The sequence below is a fragment of the Hyaena hyaena genome, unplaced genomic scaffold, assembly GCF_003009895.1.
Source record: "Hyaena hyaena isolate Hyena2069 unplaced genomic scaffold, ASM300989v1 scaffold_23, whole genome shotgun sequence".
Taxonomy (NCBI): Eukaryota; Metazoa; Chordata; class Mammalia; order Carnivora; family Hyaenidae; genus Hyaena; species Hyaena hyaena.
Genome location: NW_024080655.1, coordinates 3,667,566 through 3,674,700, shown reverse-complemented (window position 1 = coordinate 3,674,700; position 7,135 = coordinate 3,667,566). Strand labels below are relative to the sequence as shown.

At 53.0% G+C, this 7,135-nt stretch overlaps 1 long non-coding RNA gene across 1 annotated transcript; it reads right to left on the bottom strand.

The window, feature by feature from the left end:
• Window positions 1-1,887: 1,887 nt before the first annotated feature.
• On the bottom strand, window positions 1,888-4,547 carry LOC120228471. Its single transcript, XR_005527506.1, has 3 exons — window positions 4,516-4,547; window positions 4,271-4,331; window positions 1,888-2,589 (listed from the first exon to the last, which is right to left on the bottom strand). It is a non-coding gene; the product is annotated as an uncharacterized LOC120228471 (long non-coding RNA).
• Between the last annotated feature and the right edge of the window lie 2,588 nt (window positions 4,548-7,135).

Sequence of the window (7,135 nt, the reverse complement as noted above, 5' to 3'; positions counted from 1 at the left end):
CAATGCTTCTGACTGGACTGGGGGGAATGCCGGCCTGGGGTCCTGGCGGCCAGGGTGTATGTAGGCAGCAGGCTTCTGCTGGGGCCCAGCTAGCTGCATCCCCAGGAGGAGACGATGGGGGACTGAGGGGCGAAGCTGTGGCTCCTCCCAACCTGGAGTCTCACCTCTTTGAAAGGTGCAGAGAGGGGAGGCCTGTGCCAGGCTGCCCCTCGCAACAGCGGCTGCAGGGTGAGGCGGGGAGGTGAGGCCCCTGTTTGCTGGAAATGAATCCATGGAAAATGCTGGAGTGATGGCCCCGCCTCTGGAGCCACTGGGAGGCCGCAGACCTCAGGGGCGGGAGGCGGGACGGGCTGTGGGAACACACAGGCCAGACGGGGATCAAACTGACTTTTTGACACGTTTCTGTGGGAAGGCGGCCCTGAGTGTGAAGCCAGCTCCCAGAGTAGCGTGGGACCTTCTGTGTGGCGCCAGGGTGGGCGTGGGCGTCCTTCACTGGACGCTGGGGCCCTGGGCGCCCAGGGCGGGGAGGCCGAGGGTGGGACGGGGGGAGGCCCAGGGGGTGCCCTGGCCTGGCCTTGGCGGGGGGGAGGCTGAGGCTCCCACTTGTTTCTACCTCCGGCCCCCTCGCACCTTCCTCCCAGAAGCTGGGCAGCCTGGGCTCTGGGGTCGAATTCTGACTCAGCCAGTTCACCAGCAGTGTGACCTGGAAAGAACCACTTAGCTTTCTGATCTTCCGTTTCCTTATCTGTCAAAAATGAAGCCAACGGGTGGGTGAGGTAGTGCTAGTTAGTGACCGGGGAGGTGTTCCGGGCTCTTACAGATGTCACCATTTCATTAAAGAATGTTGCTTTATTGAAATAGGTGACACATATTATAATTTCATGGGATCAGAACAATCCTGCAAGGCAGAGCTCATGAAGCCCATTTTACAGATGAAGAAAATTAGTCTGGAGCATAAGAAATACCCAGACCGTGAGGGGCACAGCCCAATGCAAACCCGCGCCTTTTGCCTCCAAAGCCTGTGTTTTTGTTCGTATGTTTTTGTTTTTATTACATCCAGAAATTTCTCTAGTTAACGCTATTAGTGGAAACATGACTTACATTTTGTTAGTAAAGGCATCGTGAATACCTGGGCTGCACAGCACACCTCAAGGTCCTGTCATCGGAGCCTCTGGACATTCCCCAGGGGGTGGCCGCAAATGTCCCCATTTTACGGGGGGTGGAGATGACATGGAGGCTCATAAGAGCAGCAAAGGAACCCAACGAGGAAAGGCTGTGGGCAGCACCGGCTGGTGCGATGTACAACTCTCTCCTCTTCTGGTGGAACCAGACCAAGTCTGGGAACGGGGGGAGCTTTGGAGAGTACCACCTGCAATTAGAGTGGACAGGCAGGAGGGGTCCACCCTGGGCCCCCTGCAGCCTCCCCGCATAGCTGGAGGATGAGTCACGCACCCCTAGGGGACCTTCCTAATTGCCCACAGGTATGCAGGGCCTTGCTGACAGAGTGCTTGACAGAGACCAGGCCCGAGCGCAGGGAGCTGGGAAGCAAAGGGGCTGGAGAAGCCCAGATGAGGTCAGGGAGGGTCACCCTCTCTGTGTCGCCTGCTCTGGGGTCCCCAGGGTTCTGTTTCTCCCAGCAGGGCTGGATGAGCTGAGGTGAGGCCAGGACAGTGCCCTGGGGCCACGTGGGAGGATGGTCAGCCTTGAGAGCCAGTTCTGCCACCCCTGCTGGGGGACCTCGGCGGACTGACCGACCCTCACCGAATCTTAGCGGCTGCTTCTGAGAAAAGGGGTAATAATGGCACACTCATCACAGAGGTGTTAAAGGACCCCAAATACTACCGTGCTTACATGGTTATAAAGAGCTTAGCACATGGAAACACTCGATATGGACTCACTGTTATTGTCGTTGCTGTTACCATCCTTGGGCCAATGTCCAGAACCTTCTGCCAGCTCAAAGACACGCACTGCAGCGTGGTGCCCAGGGCTGGTTTGAGAAGTCAGAGACTCATGTAACCCCATTTGGGGGTCCCTGAGGGATGGAGAAGGGGGCTCCCGGTGGGCCAGTCAGGTGGGGATGCCGGTGGGGAGCCTCAGCCCTGCCTTTGTGGCCTGGCAAAACCTGGAGGGACCGGTGCACTCTGACGCCATGGTCTATGGGATGGCGACAGGAAGCCTGGGCTTCAAATGATCCAAACTGTGTTGCCCCCTCTCCCTGATGTGTCCCCTGAAGGCCACGGACAGCATGTGGCCAACCTTGCTGCTGAAGTGTGGTGCCCTGTGGCTTGCTAGAGGACTCTGGGGCTGATTCACAGCGGGCTTTAGGCAAGATGAGGCCCCTCTCCAGGCCTCAGTGTTCCCTTCTGAGAAGTAGGTAGAGGCTCTCTGGCTTCCTCTGCCTCCCTTGGAGGAGCTGAGGAGGACGCAGAGGCTGGCCTTGGCTGGACGGACCCAGGAGGAGCTTCAGGTTTGTCTGGAAGTCATGCTGTGTCCTGCTGGCCTCCCCAAGCTGGCGTCCACACCAGCCGGGCGGTCAGCACACTCGAGGCCTCCGCCTGTGCTCACACAGCCATAGCAGGCCCCTGCTTTCTGGGAAAGGAGTAAAGATTAATTAAGGTTGTCAGGGCCTAAGTAAATCACCAATGTCAATTTCCTCCCTCTGGCTCTTGCTGTCAGAATAAATTGGACAGTCATTACCTAATACTCAGCCCTATTTTCCTAATATTTCATGCACGCTGTGGCGTTGATGGGAAACAGGGAGGGTGAGGCCCTTTGGAGTGGCAGAGATGGCAAGCCGTGTGGAGCCAAGGGGGTCCTGGCAGAGTGGCCTTGCCTCCCGCCACTCCCTGGAACAGTGATCTCAGGATGGGCCCAGGGGGTGGGCTCTGTCCACGTAGGTCACTGTTCTGACCCCACTGAGACCAAAGGCCTACTGGCAACAACTCCCAGGGCCCTCCTAGGAAGGGTCAAGGAGCTGCTACCTTCAGGGACTTTGGTTTCAGACCAGGCTCCAAGAGCCACAGCAACTGGTACCTTCATGGACTCCAAGATGGCCTCAGTTTCTTAATCTGAAAAATGGGAATGAACGAAAAAGCTCCACTCACAAGGGTGGACAGTTTGTCCATTCCCCATCTTCCCAAGGAACACGCCAAAGACCAGAAATCCTTCAAGGACCAAAATAAGAACTGAAGGTGCTGACAATAGGCTTTCAAGGTCCCCCACGTAGGATTACGTGCCTCACGGACTTAGCGACCCAGCCCTAGGCATCGCCTTCCAGTGTGTGGCCTTGAGCGGGCAGAAGGTCCTGGAAATTGGACTAAGGATGGTAACGCCACCCCCAGTACCAGCCAGCACACACTGAGTGTATGCAAGTGTACTTCTTTCTCTTGAAAGAAATCATAGGACAAAGCTTCACGACACTGGACTTGGCAATGAAGTCTTGGATATGACACCAAAGGCACAGGCAATAGAAGCAAAAATAGACACACTGGATTTCGTGAAAACTAGAAGTTTTGCGCCTCATAAGACACCATCCACGGAGTGATAAGGCGCCCCCACAGAATGGTAGAAAACATTTGCAATTCATACCTCAGCTAAGGGATTCATATCCAGAACATGGAGAAAACTCCTCAACACGACAAGAGAAAAAAAGTCAAAAACACGCAAAGGACTCCAAGAGACAGTTTGCCAAAGAAAATATACCAATGGCCAATAAGCATATGAAAAGAAGCTCAGTGTCACTCATCATCAGGGATATGCAAATCAAAACCCCAGTGAGAGACCACCTCACACCCATTACAATGGCTACTTTCAAAACAAAACAAAACAAAACAAAACAAAATAAAACACAAGTGCCTGGTGAAGATGTGGAGAAATTGGAACCCTTGTGCATTTTTGGTGGGAATGTTAAATGGTATGGCTGCCATGGAAAACAGTCTGCAGGTTCCTCAAAAAATTAAAAATAGAATTACCACATGAACCAGCAATTCTAGTTTTGAGTATATGCCCCAAGGAACTGAAAGAAGAGACTCAGAGAAGTATTTGTACACCCGTGTTCACAGCAGCATTATTCACAATAGCTAAAACGTGGAGGCAACCCAAGCGTCTACCGACTAATGAATGGATTACGAAAATGTGGTGCACACATACAATGGAATGTTACTCAGCCTTGAAAAGGAAGGGAATTCTGCAATGTGCTAAAGCGTGGATGATATGGAGGACACTACGTTAAGTGAAATAAACCAGTCTCCAAAATACTTAGTCCACTTACATGAGGTGCTTAGAGTAGTCAAAATCAAAAAGCCGGAAAGTGGAATGATGGTCGTCAGGTGCTGGGAAGAAGGGAGAACTGGGAGTTATTGGTAAATAGATAGAGTTTCGGATTGATAATTTGTAACGAGTTAGAGGGATGGGTGGTGGGGATAGCCACAGGCATTGTAAATGTAATAAATGGTTAGGTGGTAAATTTTGTTACATGCACTTAACACAATGAATAGAAAAAAAATACCGAGGCACCTGGGTGGCTCAGTCAGTTGAATGTCAGCCTCGGTGCAGGTCATGATCTCATGCGCTTGTGAGTTCAAGCCCGGCATGGAGCTCGCTGCTGTCAGCCTGTCTGCATACAGCTCTCTTCGGGTCCTCTGTCTCTGCCTCTCCTCTGCTCATGCTCTGTCTCTCAAAAATAAATATTAAAAAGAATTAAGCATGCAAGAGTGCTTTGTAAACTCTGAGACTAGGTGCATCCTGGATATTATCATGCTTATCGTGGGCTGGACCCTGAAAGAAAGACCGAGACCCTCCCTCAGTCTAGGGTGTGCAATGGAGGGGACAGATCCTGGACAGGAAGAACAGTTTGAGCAAAGACTGGAGAAGGGAAGGGAAAAACAAGCTGTCATGGAGCTTTGTTGTTTTTCTTCCTCCCCATTATGTGGGTCTAGAGCAGACGTGGTGTCATCCTGGTCCCCAAGTCCAGAGACACCAGCCAAAGGGCCCGGCCTTGGTGCGGACACGATACACGCCATGTCCGCCCCCTCTGAAGGTCCCGACGTTCCCAGGGCTTCACAGTCTTGCTTAATTCCCTCAAATATAAGCAGCCTTTAATTTATGGGGACACAGTAGTGGCCCCGGGGTCTGAACTAGAAATCAAAGCAAACAGGCATCATTTACCATAAACAGGCCCCTCCCCAGTGGCTTCTGAGGCCCAGGGACGAGGAAACCCCGAGATGCTCAGATCGGAGCTCACAATAGGCGTGGGGCTGCGGTCCAGGGCTCTGACCGCGAGGCCCCTCCCAGCTCCGGTCATGGTGGAGCCTCTGAGCCGCTGGGAGGGGCCGCGGACAATGGGGGGCGGAGTCCACCGGCGGGATGGGGAACAATGGGTCCAATCAATTCCGGAGCTTCCTCACTTGTACTAAAATAAATCCTGGAGGTCTGGGGGTGGAAGTAAATCCCAGTAGGGATGAACAGCTTGGCACCCCTCCGTTGGCGGGGCGGGGGGCTGGAAGGGAGTGCGTGGGGAGGTGGTGGTGTGGAGCCCAGGGTACCCCGCTGGGTACCCAGCGTCCCGCGGGCGTGAGTGTGCTCCTAAATGTTTAACAACTTGTCCTAGAAGGGGTCAGCCCTGATTTGGAGGGTTTGTTGATGGCCGAATTGGAAGACTCCCCAAGGCCGATTTCAGGCTACCACAGCAGTATCCCAGAAGGAGGAGCTGGGAAGAGGTCTGCACCTATGCACCACTGTGGGGCCCTTCATGCTCATGTCACAGATATAAGTGATCTCATGGGCACCCGTGATAGTAAATGTATGTGCCAGATAGCGCCAGCAGGGGAGGGGCAGAGAGAGAGGGAGACAGAGAACCTGGAGCAGGCTCTGCGCTGTCAGCAAGCGGCCCAGTGCCAGGCTCCAACCCTCAAACCATGAGATCATGACCTGCGCAGAAGCTGGAACCTCAACCGTATCTCCAGAAAATGATGAGTTTGGTTATCTGTTACCTTTGTTTTAATATAATGTATTTAACTGTATGTTCCTATCATTGAATTTGTAAGGGTGAAATTTCTTTCTTTTTTTTAATTTTTAAAGTTTTATTTTTATTTCTAGGAGAGAGAGAGAGAGACCGTGAGCAGGGGAGGGTCAGAGAGAGAGGGAGACACAGAATTGGAAACAGGCTCCAGGCTCTGAGCTGGCAGTCAGCACAGAGCCCGGCATGGGGCTCGAACCCACGAACCATGAGATCATGACCTAAGCGAAAGTCGGACGCTTTACCAACTAAGCCACCCAGGCGCCCCTGAAATTTCTGAAAACACATCGGTGAGGTTCACAAGTTGGAACAAGTTTGTGTGAGTTGGCGTGGGTCCAGCACAGCACCGAGCACAGGGGACCTGGGCCAGGCCCATCACCACCCCCTCTCCAGCCTCTGGACGGCCCTGAGCAGCATGAGGGTTTCTAGGGACTTCTGCCCATCAGCTAGTGGGGACTGGAGATGAGTGAGGCTGCCCCTGATTGGGGCCTGGACACCTCCTGAGGTGAGGAAGGGGAGGAGATGCCAGAGTTTCCATACTTGGGCTCTAGTCCTTGATACCTCTGTCTAGGCCCCCTGCTCCTCACTCAGGCTCCTTCTAAGGTGGGGTGCTGCCTTACCCCAGCCTCCTTTTGCAAGCCTCTGCTCCCCAAGCAGGGTATTTGACCAGATCCCCCCATTATCCTGACCATCGAGCTATGGGTGGTCCTCTCCGAGGCAAGGTTCTGTGGCTTTATCATTGGGGAACCCTGTGGCTTTATCATTGCTGTTCTCCAGGATGCTTCTGGTACCCCAGTCCACCCATGCTGCACTTTACCTGCCTAGGATGACAGTGAGAGCCCACACATTTGTTTACTGTTGCTGAAGTGCCAGGCTCAGGGCTGCCACAATGTGATCCCATGTGGTAGGAGCCACTGTTAACCCATTTTGCATAGGGACTGCCTAAGTCACTCAGAGTGGTGAAGACATTTGCCCATGGGCATGCAAAGCATATGTTGCGAACCAAAGCCTGTTATTGAAAACAATTATTTTAGTTGATATTTACTAAAAACAATTTTGATATGTGTGTGTGTGTGTGTGTGTTTAAGTTTGTATACAACCTGTCTTGCCCAGGTGTGC